This window comes from Ostrinia nubilalis, chromosome 8 (assembly GCF_963855985.1).
Source record: "Ostrinia nubilalis chromosome 8, ilOstNubi1.1, whole genome shotgun sequence".
Taxonomy (NCBI): Eukaryota; Metazoa; Arthropoda; class Insecta; order Lepidoptera; family Crambidae; genus Ostrinia; species Ostrinia nubilalis.
The window spans coordinates 10,014,497-10,028,358 of NC_087095.1; the positions used below are offsets into that span (position 1 = coordinate 10,014,497).

Below are 13,862 nucleotides of genomic sequence, written 5' to 3' on the forward strand. Positions count from 1 at the left end.
TTTTAAATTCCAGCAGTCTAAGTTATAAAAACAAATTTAAAACTGCCTTTAAATTAACCGACGTACAGAAAAAAGTTTTAATTGAAGCTACAAATATGTTTTCGACTATTACAGCCACAAATAAAAAAACAGGAAAGAACAACACAAAACGCATCAAATCTTTTGTTAATTTTCAAATATCTATCCAGGCAATCAAAATGTTGTACAAAGATCTCAAAGAAAACGGATTTCAGTATTTATTTACTCGAAGACTAAATCAAGACGCTCTTGAAAACTTTTTTGGGTCAATTAGGCAGCAAGGTGGCTCTTGCACTGAACCTACACCCATCCAGTTCCGAAGAGCTTTTTCCAAGCTCTTTTTTTGCAACATGTTGAAAAATTCCCCTGTTGCTAATTGTGAACTTGATTTCTGCCAAATTCTTCTGAAAGCTGAAAACATAATAAGACTAAGAAACACGAGTGAGAAAAGCGTGGTGACTTAGATTAAGCAGTACTGCTGTACTTTTGGATGGAGACACAGACTATAGACTAGATTTACCGGAGGAAAATGCAATAACATACGTCCCTGGCTACCTTCTGTTTAAATGCATGAATAAACACAAGTGTATGAATCTAAACAAAGTTTTGGGATCTGTTGCTGAGTTGGGGGAAACCAATTTGTTTACTCATCATAAAGCCTTCAATAAAAACACTTCATTTTATGGCAGTTTGAAAATGCCTCCCAGAGAATTTATAGAATATATACGGAGTTTAGAAGCAAGTTTTACACATAACTTTGAAAAATTCCTTCAATTTAATCCAGGAAGACAAATATATAATTTATTTAAAACCTTACCTCCACAAACTCCGTGCTCTTGTTTTCCGGTAGAATATTTGTTAAAATTGTTTACCAGGCTACGCATATACGCAACAATAAAATTTAATAACAGATGTTTTAAAGTTTCTAAAAAAGAAATAAAAAATATCTAAAAATTAGGCATCTATAATTTTTATTATAGATGCTTGCATAATTTTGGGTAAACAAAGTGACAAAGAAGCGTAGTCGTGACTGAGTATTTCGTTTCTTCTCAGCACTTGCCAAAATATGTTTGTCTCACAAAGCACTGATAGGGCAAAAAAATAATGAGACATTTTAAAGGCTCCTTATGAGCATTTTTTGAGATTTTATAAGAATCAATTTATGAAGTTAGATTTATCATAGTACTAGTGACCCGCCACTGCTCCACAATGTACAATGTATTATTTATTATACCTTCCTCTTGAATCACTCTATTTAAAAAAAAACCGGCCAAGTGCGAGTCGGACTAGCTAGGGTTCCGTACAAGCCAGTTGGTATATAACTTTGATTTTGTTACAGCTTAAAGGTACTATAGACCTGTGTATTTAATATGAATTTCAATTTAATACCTCTACGCGTACATGAGGAAATAAGTAGAAACTTTAAATTTTTTTCAAAAATATTTTAAAAAATCTGCTTACAAGATCTCGTTCAAACCAATTTTCGTTGGAAGTTTTCATGATGTACAATGTATGTACATACATATAAAATGATGTTAGAAACCTTAATATAATTTTTAAAGACCTATCCATAGATACCCCACACGTATGGGTTTAATGATAAGTAAAATTTTATAAAAAAAAATAAAACCGACTCCAAAAAACCTACACTAAAACGTAGAAAAATAATTACTAATTACCTACTTATTTATTAGGACGAATTATTAATATTTATGTAGGTATACCATGATTGATACTTCTGGAGTCGGTGCCAAGATTATGAAACAATATGTAAAGTTTGCCTGCACCGACTCCAAAAGTATCAATCATGGTATACCTACATAAATATTAATAATTCGTCCTAATAAATAAGTAGGTAATTAGTAATTATTTTTCTACGTTTTAGTGTAGGTTTTTTGGAGTCGGTTTTATTTTTTTTTATAAAATTTTACTTATTTCTTGCTTTTTAGTTAACTAATTATTACCTTGATGTTACCACTGAAGGTAGGCAGTACACTGAGACCAAAAAAAATTGGTTCATAATCGGCGGAGATATTGCGTATAAAAAAGTTCATCCCCAATTTTCCACCCTTGGGGGTTGTTTTTTTATTATTAAATTTAAATGGGACCACCCTTGAGGTATTACCTATACGCCGAAAAAAGATTTGTTCAAATCGGTTCATAATTGGCGGAGTTATCGCGTAACAAACATAGAAAAAAAAAAAAAAAAAAAAACATACGGGTCGAATTGAGAACCTCCTCCTTTTTTGAAGTCGGTTGAAAGAAAACCAAAATGTATTGCTTTTTTCTATATTAATTTGTGTGAAAATCTTAATGCTGTTCACAGAATACATCTACATACCAAGTTTCATCAGTATTTTTCTTATAGTTTCGGAAAAAAATGGCTGTTTCATACGGACGGACAGACAGACTATATGACGAATCTACAGGGTGTTAGGTAAATGGGTATATGAGCCGACACTAGCCCATGTTAACATGGGCATATAAATGGTATGGTCAAGTCAGAAATTTGATATCATCATTTTATTTTTTTAAATTTTCATACAAAATAAATTTTATAAAATCCGATTTGTATGAAAATTAAAATAATTAAAATGAAGATATCAATTTTCTGACTTCACCATACCATTTATATGACCATGTTAACATGGGCTAGTGTCGGCTCATATACCCATTTACCTAACACCCTGTATAAGGGTTCCGTTTTTGCCATTTGGCTACGGAACCCTAAATACCATATCAAAATCTGTTGCATAGTTTTAAAGATCTAAGCATACATAGGGACAGACAGACAGGAAAGCGACTTTTTTTTATAATTATTACGTAGTGATGATGGGCATATAGACCAAATAAAGATATTTTGATTTAAGGGGGGGACATCGTAAGAGCCATTCACATTTTTATCAGAAAGTTAATAAATTAATATATTTAGGTTTTTGAAATCTAAAACAGCCAGCCTTTGTGATTTTATAGGAATTTTATTGTAAAACACGGTCATATTAAACTTTTATAAAAAAATCCAGAGGTAAATGTTTTTTTTCGAGAAAAATTTTTTCTAATCGTGTTTTCGAAAATATCATCCCATCACACATACGTTCTGTAATACATAATATTGAAAACAGTGCGAAATATCGTCAATTGCAGTTTTCACATACTAAGGGCCCATAATGAAATTAGTATAATGTTTGTTTATGTAATAAAATTTGGTTTGAAATACCTACTGAATTGAATTTTTATTTCTTACTAGCTTTTTGGCTTCGCCCACGTGAAATAAATTGTCACAGTTGTGTGTTATAAAATATTTAGGTGCTAGCTCTTACACTATATAACTGGCGGCCGCATGTAGCTGCGCGTTGCCGCGAAGAGCAGTGAATGCAAGTGTGGTGCGCTAGATGGCGACACAGTAGCTTCTTGTAGCAGTCAGCCCTATGGCATCAAGACAGTACCGATCACTGACGTATGTCAACAAAACGGTGCTCGACTCTTAAGACAAGCTAAATTACACCATATTGTTGATGACATTGAGCATACATTTTTTTGAATACCTTCGCGAAGAAAAACTTCTGTACGTAGTACTTATTATTATTCTGTGCTAGTACTGAAACAATAATATCAAATTTGATAGATTTTAATTACCTACGATAGTACCTAAACCAGCACAACATTAATTTACTTCTAACTAATTGTTGTGTTATACCGTAGTAATCATGGACCATAGCAATATGGACTGGACAAAAAATATAGTTGTAGCTGTGACATACTTGTATTTGACATTGTAACAGCATGACATAAATGTAATTTAGCATTTTTTATTTAATATGGCTGAAAAAGCTGAACTTAATGATACAACCAAATTATCGTACGATATCGATTAAATACAGTACTGTTACAACCAAAATGTACCTACTCTTTTTCAAATGCAAATAAATCATAATTTATTTTATTGTGAATAAAGGCGCTATGTATTGTTTATAAGCTATAAGCTACTACACGTACCTATCCTTAGTGTCGATATCACCTCAGAATATACCACAGTATTAAGGTAGCTTGGTTGTTATCTGTACCATGACGGTATTCAAAACTAGTCCAGATTCCTAAATATGTAAATTTCAGTGTTCTGGTTAGTCTAGACAAGCCAGCCTTTTAAAATTACAAATAATAAAAATGAAAGTACCTAAGAGCTCTGTTTCTTTTCTCAATTAAGCGCTTTGAAACATGAATAGGAATGAAATTAGTTCATCAACCAATAGAATAGGTAATTGTAGTATACCTAAATAGATTATTAAGGCTATAATGGAAAGAATTAATACAGGAGTTGAAAGATTAAAATATGAGGAACACATTAATCATAAGATGAGTTTCGAAATGGCCTAAGGGCTCGCGAGCACGGATGACTTTTGTCGCCGTGATTTTTGTGACAGAAAAGTTTAGGTCACTGTCTCGTCGCCTCCATGAACTTGGTATGAATGACGAAACAGTTACGGCGACAAAAGTTACCCGTGCGCACGAGCCCTAATAGGTACACGTGGAGCAAAGCCAGAGAAGAAGCTATTATAGAAATAAAGTTAAGTGAGGAACTATCATTTTCCGCATCTATGGGCACCGGGTATTATTTCAATTAATCGTACGATCAGTGGGCGTAAGGCAATAACGTACGTAACTGATATCCCTTTTGTACCCTTTGCACCACCGGCCTGCACCACTGGTGGTGCAAAGGGTATTTTTAAATCCCTTTTACACCACCAATAGTGCAGCGCTACCATATTAACTGTAAAACGATATCTATAATCTATATAATATTAATATTATAAAGAGGAAAGATTTGATTGTTTGTTTGTACTGAATAGGCTCCAAAACTACTGGACAAGCATTCATACCTACATACAACGAATAATTAGTACCAGGTAAAGTACCAGGGCAACATAATCATAAAGGAGCTATATCAAATTCTTCTTGGTTGACCCGATAAATAAACATGTATCATAAAATAGCTCCTTTATGGTTATGCTGCCCTGGTACTAATTACTCGTTGTATGTAGGCCCAGGGTATCGTGGGCCTGAAGTGAAATGTTTATAGGCACGTGTTAAGTTTTTTATATTATTTTATTCTTGTCTTTCAAGTATTTGTGTCTTGTATGTTGATGAGGTGATGATGAAAGGTAAACAACTCCTAAACGCTGTTCTATGCATACAGCCAAGCCTCACACATCATGTTATTAGGCTAAACACAAATATAAAAAAACTAAACTGCTGAACATGATGCTTCAATTTCCCGCCAAGAATTCCTCTCGAAGATTCAATGCGTTTATTGCACTGCAATAAATAAAACTTTTAGGTAGGTTTTAATTTATTCATAACAATTTATTAAATTATTAAGTATTTTACAGCCTACTACTAGTTTTACAGTCGATGGTAGCACAGCACTATTTTTTGGTGGTGCAAGAGGGATTTAAAAATACCCTTTGCACCACCAGTGGTGCAGGCCGGTGGTGCAAAGGGTACAAAAGGACTGATATCTATGTTTCCGAATGAGCGTAAGTTGCTTGAGAAGTCTCTTCCTTAGCGCAATATGACGCTCGCTTTGTCGTTACAATCTTGGGACGGATTTGGGTGTTCAGTATTAAATAAACAATATTTTAAAATAAACTCCACACTATTGTATAAATGAATAGGAATACCAAAGTATAAACTTGCACCAAACACCTAAAATTTATTGACACCAAGTAAAGAATAACATTTTTATTTGAAAGGTTTTAATAACAGTTCTGATGTTTAATAATAATAAAAAATATTACGTAAACGTTTTTATATTTTTGTACAAAAATAATTTTACAAAAGAATCCATTATAATATTATGAAATACCTGCCGAATATCTGAATGGGTTAAAGGTAAACAAAATATAACAACCTTAATCTGCAAAATGCTGAAACAAAAGCTCATGTAGGTAGCAAAGGATTTTCCAATATTATTAATTGAACAACCATGTATAACAGTGGCTATTGTTCTCTTAAAACAGTACCCGCTTTCTCCGCTCCTGAATCTGATTGACGTCGTTTAATTAGAATTTTATCTCAGAAGTAATCGTTTCATAATACTCTAGTTTGAAATTTCTCGTACATTTCGCCGTTTAATTGACACGGTGAAGGCAGGATAAAGGTATACCAAGTTGTTTGTATACAGGGTGCCCCATTGGTGAGTGATTAAAAAAAGGATTGATTCTACTGCTCAAAGTACAACTTTTCCCAAGAGAAGAAAGTTCAAATCATCCTTATCACAAATTGTCATCATTAAGCAGTCAATTATTAAGGGGTCATTTTTTTAAGAATACCAAATTCTCCTGGTCAAATTGGTCCTGTAGAAAAGTTGTTACATTTGAGCAGCAGAATCAACCCTTTTTGTTCTCTCGCTTACCAAAGGGTAAACAAAAAGAAAGGGTCACTTGTAATATTTTAATTTTAAGAACACTGAATCCGTCCCTGTAGTCGTAGATATTTGTATTTCAACTGCGATATTAAATACGAGAGTTGCACCTGAGACGGCTCGTGCTAGGGGTAAATAAATCCATGCGATCACACTCGTAAGTGCGACTTAGTGCCCTTACAGTGAGATATGTCGCTTAGTCACGTTACAAGTTTCAGTTTGAAAATTTGAAGCCGGTGATGAGTGCTTTTAGCCATACCTGTGGTGGAATTCAGCTGTGATACGCGCTTCTCGTTAAAATAGATGAACCTGTGACGATATAATTAAAGATAGCGTACATTTGTAGACAGCTAATACGCACATTATACATGAGAGTAATGCTATCTTTTTAAATACTTGCAGTGGTAATATTCATTAATAACTATACTATACTGAAAAGCTTTTTATTTATTTCATTTATAACTTTAAAAGCACAAAAGTTCTCAATTTCCCAAATACTTAGATAAGTGTACCAACTCATTCTATGATCTGTTGTAAAAGAAAGACTAAGGTCGCGGTCACATGACAGTTTATATCGTGACACAACGTACGTCTCCAAATTCATTTGTTGTCTCTAAATATGACAGGATACACCGAGTCATACCTACTGCAGCACAACTATTCATATTGCAACGAGTAATATCAAACTTCCATGTAGGTATACCAAGTACCTTTGAAGGTCTGATACCTGGTAAATTGTAATATCATTTTAACACGACTAGCACTTGATAGATTTACTGGACGATGATTTCAGATTTCAATTATCAGTAATTTGCATACGATCCCAATTTCGGGCACATGATTAGTTTATCAGCGCAATCATGACATGAGCCGGCATAATCATTAGTAATAGATATGGGTCAGCGAAAGTATCAAGGCTTAGCTTCGTACTATTTCCAATTTTGAAAATCATGTAAGTACGTTTAGGTAGCTATTTAAGTACGGGCGATAGTATATTAAGTACTACATACGTTATACCATAACAAAACACACACTTGGTATGCAATAAAGAGTTTTAATTTGAATGTCACAACGCGTAACGATGTTACGCAGCACAAAACCCCTTTTGAAAGTGCTGCTATTACACGAAAGTAGCCACTCATAAAGTGGTCTGAAAGCATCTTTAAAGTCGAGTTATCCAATCCAAACAACTCCATTCATGCCGTAAAATCTTTTACTTGAGAAAAGCCAGGCCAAAATCGAAAGAATTTATGAGGGCGATTGTACTATCCTTGCCGTTTATTTCTAGAGCTTTCTATTTAATTGAATACAAAAGTTAAACGCCCCGAGTCACTTGATTCTCGGCGAATATTTGCAAAGTCCATTTTCTCTGGAAGTAAGCATTTAGAGCCAGCATTTGCCTTTCTTAATTAGTTTTAAATTACGTGACGATAGCTGTGTTAATTCGCTAATTTTTTTAGTAACGTTACAATTTCTATTAAAATGTTCGTTATGTAAGAACACTCAAAATGAACGAACCTTTGATTTGGTTAGTTCTTGGTTAGCAAATGTGGTTACAAATTAACTGGGCACGGTGTTACTGTAAATTAATACAATTTATAAATTTGTGGCACGTTGTTAATCGAACCAATTGACCGCAGTTTGGGTTTTGCATTAATAATAGTCCATGATTTAATCGATTTTAAACAAAACAGCAACAACGAAATGCAAATCCAAATATGGATTTAAATACTGTGTAAGTAATTTTATATCGTAAATACTTTTGGGTTCCAGCGGCTCTCTGTCTGTTGAGGAGTAAGGAATATTTTTAATAACAATGAATCACTCAACTTAGTGAACACTTAAGTTAAAGTGGATAAATCAAGAAAACCTGAGTTTCGTGACTTTAACGCCTATTTATTTTATTTTTCATTGGAATTTAATGCCTATTGTTTATAGGTACTTACTAGGCTCTGACAACAGCTTCCCTCTTTCTATCCTTACATTCATCCCCAACTTAAAAACATTAAATTGAATTTTAGATCCATTAACTTTATACAAAACGAGCCATAAATATTATAAATTACGTAATTGAAAACTAGCGTACCTATTATTGCTTGCATCACTCTTACTACCAGCGTGTTAAGTGTTTTTTAATTCTTACTAAAGCAACGACGAACTCAGGTGTCTGGCTCCGGGTTTTATGGACAAATGAGATTATAAGTACTGCCCACGTAGCGTTAGAGTTACACAAAGGGTTATTTGGAAGAATTTTATTTTTGCGCGAAATTCTATTTTTGCATGACATGGCGGTAGTAATACTTCTCAAATGGCTGTCGAATACACAGACAGTCTGAATTTTGTTTAATCTAGATTCCTATATTCCTATAATATTGGTAACTGTAATGGATTTTCAAGCCCAACATTGTGGGTATATTTCGGAACTGAAAATTTGACGAACACCTGAATATCCGGCAGTAGTTTATTTTTAGATAAAGATTTTTTCCTAAAGAAACTGTATTACTCAGAATAAATTGGAATAACATAAGCAATAATGAAGCCTCTATCGATCCAAATCAGTAAGACGTCCTCATGGTCTCTCTAAAAAGTGTATTGAAAACATATTATGTAATTCCTGAAGTCATAAGTCAATTCTCATAATTCTCAAAAGCTAACAAAACACAAGAAAAAACTTGGTTAAAAGCATTACTGGAATCAATTTTGTAAAAAAAAAACAACTCTACATAATTCGCAGTCGAGTAACAAAGTATGGCAACAAATCTATAAAATAATACCATGATAAGATTTATCATGATGAGGTTCATGCTAGCCCGACTGGTTTAATTTGCCTGTAAAGCCAAAAAAGGAAGGTTCTTTTTGAATTACCTAAAACAATTTAGGTAAGATTTTATTATTTCTAATTACGTTTAACTGCGTTGCTGAGCTGGCCAAAGGCGTTGAGTCCCGTAGCACTAAGCTTCGTCGTAGCTAAGCTTTCAGAGATTGCACTCCCGTAGCTTAGACATAAGGGACTGCAGTCACATTATCACGTGGCATTATGTTTCGTAGCTAAGTCTGAGTCGTCTTGACTGTGTACATCGTATAGACCACAACTCGTATGATTTACTGAATTCCTTTTTGGTACAGTCTATTTTCTAACAAGTTTACTGTAAGGTATAAAGCAAACAGCGTTTTTAGAAAATCTTTGTGTATTTGATAAAATGCTTACCAAAGCTTGTTTTAGAATCCATAGTCACCGGTTTTATAAAGACTCAGCACATAGCAGTAAGCAATACGCTTTCCGATTGCCGCTACGCCGTAGCTCGTAGCACGTAGCTGTTATGTTAACGCTGCTACAGCATTGGAACAACAATGTCAGCTAGATCTGTTGCTTAGGCAAGGTAATATTCTTCTACGATGCACTTTCACGATTGCTTCACTTTTGAAATGTATCTTAATTAAGTAATAGCCACGATAGTCGAACGGTGAAGGGGTCGGACTGGCCGATATTTGTGAATAGGCACCGCTGATGATATTGACAGGCACAATAGTGTTTGAAGCGCATTTGAGCAATGATTATAAGCACTTGTTGGAATCATAAAGCTTTAATTGCATTTAGTTGTACGATATTGTAATGTTATTCTTATATCGAAGCTTTTTCAGTTACTCTTAAAAGGGATATGAAAGAAAATTACAGGTAAATTCTATCATTTACAATGCATACATTATTTAAGGTTTTAAGAAATTTAAAGTGTTTTTATCGCGGAAACACTTTCCGTGACCCACTAAAAGCAGATTGAAGTAAAATAATATCTTCACAAAGCTTTCCTTGCAAAAAGTAAACATTTTGAATTTCTCTAGTTCTGTTTTTCTAAGGAGAAATAACTAAATCAACATAATTATTATTATTACTTTAGTCCAAGTACAAAGTCCAACCCACCTGAAGCTTTGATAAAGGTTAGCCATGTAATCTACGGACAAACTAAGCTATCGGTTACTTGAAATATACCAAGTAGAACATAATAGATTATCCAAGTCGATACTAACAAGAGAACTCCGTTTTGAAAACTACACCTGAGTAAATATTTGGATCACAGATTTTTAACTTGAAGAGGCGATTTAATGGATTGATTTCAATGTCTAAATAACAACACGTTTTTAATCGTGGATTCAATCTCCAAATGGAATTCACAAATTGGAAAATCACTGTATTGTCCTCAGTTTAGTCAGTAAGTACATTACAGGGTTGAAGCGACTAATACAATATTGTCTAATCATAACGTGGAACTCATGCTAAGCTTAATCATTAAGTTAATCTACGAGTATATGACCTCATTTAAAAATAAAGTTTGTAACTCGTTTTTATTCTGTAAGCCTTTTTCAACATCCTAAGTAAACATAAACAGTGAAAATATTTATCTTCTGCGTCCTTGACTAAGTACTTGTAATTTGTTATTTGTGTTTTTATATTTTTGTACAAAAATAATTTTACAAAAGAATCCATTATAATATTATGAAATACCTGCCGAATATCTGAATGGGTTAAAGGTAAACAAAATATAACAACCTTAATCTGCAAAATGCTGAAACAAAAGCTCATGTAGGTAGCAAAGGATTTTCCAATATTATTAATTGAACAACCATGTATAACAGTGGCTATTGTTCTCTTAAAACAGTACCCGCTTTCTCCGCTCCTGAATCTGATTGACGTCGTTTAATTAGAATTTTATCTCAGAAGTAATCGTTTCATAATACTCTAGTTTGAAATTTCTCGTACATTTCGCCGTTTAATTGACACGGTGAAGGCAGGATAAAGGTATACCAAGTTGTTTGTATACAGGGTGCCCCATTGGTGAGTGATTAAAAAAAGGATTGATTCTACTGCTCAAAGTACAACTTTTCCCAAGAGAAGAAAGTTCAAATCATCCTTATCACAAATTGTCATCATTAAGCAGTCAATTATTAAGGGGTCATTTTTTTAAGAATACCAAATTCTCCTGGTCAAATTGGTCCTGTAGAAAAGTTGTTACATTTGAGCAGCAGAATCAACCCTTTTTGTTCTCTCGCTTACCAAAGGGTAAACAAAAAGAAAGGGTCACTTGTAATATTTTAATTTTAAGAACACTGAATCCGTCCCTGTAGTCGTAGATATTTGTATTTCAACTGCGATATTAAATACGAGAGTTGCACCTGAGACGGCTCGTGCTAGGGGTAAATAAATCCATGCGATCACACTCGTAAGTGCGACTTAGTGCCCTTACAGTGAGATATGTCGCTTAGTCACGTTACAAGTTTCAGTTTGAAAATTTGAAGCCGGTGATGAGTGCTTTTAGCCATACCTGTGGTGGAATTCAGCTGTGATACGCTCTTCTCGTTAAAATAGATGAACCTGTGACGATATAATTAAAGATAGCGTACATTTGTAGACAGCTAATACGCACATTATACATGAGAGTAATGCTATCTTTTTAAATACTTGCAGTGGTAATATTCATTAATAACTATACTATACTGAAAAGCTTTTTATTTATTTCATTTATAACTTTAAAAGCACAAAAGTTCTCAATTTCCCAAATACTTAGATAAGTGTACCAACTCATTCTATGATCTGTTGTAAAAGAAAGACTAAGGTCGCGGTCACATGACAGTTTATATCGTGACACAACGTACGTCTCCAAATTCATTTGTTGTCTCTAAATATGACAGGATACACCGAGTCATACCTACTGCAGCACAACTATTCATATTGCAACGAGTAATATCAAACTTCCATGTAGGTATACCAAGTACCTTTGAAGGTCTGATACCTGGTAAATTGTAATATCATTTTAACACGACTAGCACTTGATAGATTTACTGGACGATGATTTCAGATTTCAATTATCAGTAATTTGCATACGATCCCAATTTCGGGCACATGATTAGTTTATCAGCGCAATCATGACATGAGCCGGCATAATCATTAGTAATAGATATGGGTCAGCGAAAGTATCAAGGCTTAGCTTCGTACTATTTCCAATTTTGAAAATCATGTAAGTACGTTTAGGTAGCTATTTAAGTACGGGCGATAGTATATTAAGTACTACATACGTTATACCATAACAAAACACACACTTGGTATGCAATAAAGAGTTTTAATTTGAATGTCACAACGCGTAACGATGTTACGCAGCACAAAACCCCTTTTGAAAGTGCTGCTATTACACGAAAGTAGCCACTCATAAAGTGGTCTGAAAGCATCTTTAAAGTCGAGTTATCCAATCCAAACAACTCCATTCATGCCGTAAAATCTTTTACTTGAGAAAAGCCAGGCCAAAATCGAAAGAATTTATGAGGGCGATTGTACTATCCTTGCCGTTTATTTCTAGAGCTTTCTATTTAATTGAATACAAAAGTTAAACGCCCCGAGTCACTTGATTCTCGGCGAATATTTGCAAAGTCCATTTTCTCTGGAAGTAAGCATTTAGAGCCAGCATTTGCCTTTCTTAATTAGTTTTAAATTACGTGACGATAGCTGTGTTAATTCGCTAATTTTTTTAGTAACGTTACAATTTCTATTAAAATGTTCGTTATGTAAGAACACTCAAAATGAACGAACCTTTGATTTGGTTAGTTCTTGGTTAGCAAATGTGGTTACAAATTAACTGGGCACGGTGTTACTGTAAATTAATACAATTTATAAATTTGTGGCACGTTGTTAATCGAACCAATTGACCGCAGTTTGGGTTTTGCATTAATAATAGTCCATGATTTAATCGATTTTAAACAAAACAGCAACAACGAAATGCAAATCCAAATATGGATTTAAATACTGTGTAAGTAATTTTATATCGTAAATACTTTTGGGTTCCAGCGGCTCTCTGTCTGTTGAGGAGTAAGGAATATTTTTAATAACAATGAATCACTCAACTTAGTGAACACTTAAGTTAAAGTGGATAAATCAAGAAAACCTGAGTTTCGTGACTTTAACGCCTATTTATTTTATTTTTCATTGGAATTTAATGCCTATTGTTTATAGGTACTTACTAGGCTCTGACAACAGCTTCCCTCTTTCTATCCTTACATTCATCCCCAACTTAAAAACATTAAATTGAATTTTAGATCCATTAACTTTATACAAAACGAGCCATAAATATTATAAATTACGTAATTGAAAACTAGCGTACCTATTATTGCTTGCATCACTCTTACTACCAGCGTGTTAAGTGTTTTTTAATTCTTACTAAAGCAACGACGAACTCAGGTGTCTGGCTCCGGGTTTTATGGACAAATGAGATTATAAGTACTGCCCACGTAGCGTTAGAGTTACACAAAGGGTTATTTGGAAGAATTTTATTTTTGCGCGAAATTCTATTTTTGCATGACATGGCGGTAGTAATACTTCTCAAATGGCTGTCGAATACACAGACAGTCTGAATTTTGTTTAATCTAGATTCCTATATTC

General features: G+C 33.8%; 1 long non-coding RNA gene across 1 annotated transcript; it reads right to left on the minus strand.

Moving 5' to 3' along the window:
* Positions 1-213: 213 nt before the first annotated feature.
* On the minus strand, positions 214-926 carry LOC135074193 (uncharacterized). The gene is made up of 2 exons (XR_010257770.1): positions 836-926; positions 214-429 (listed from the first exon to the last, which is right to left on the minus strand). It is a non-coding gene; the product is annotated as an uncharacterized LOC135074193 (long non-coding RNA).
* Between the last annotated feature and the right edge of the window lie 12,936 nt (positions 927-13,862).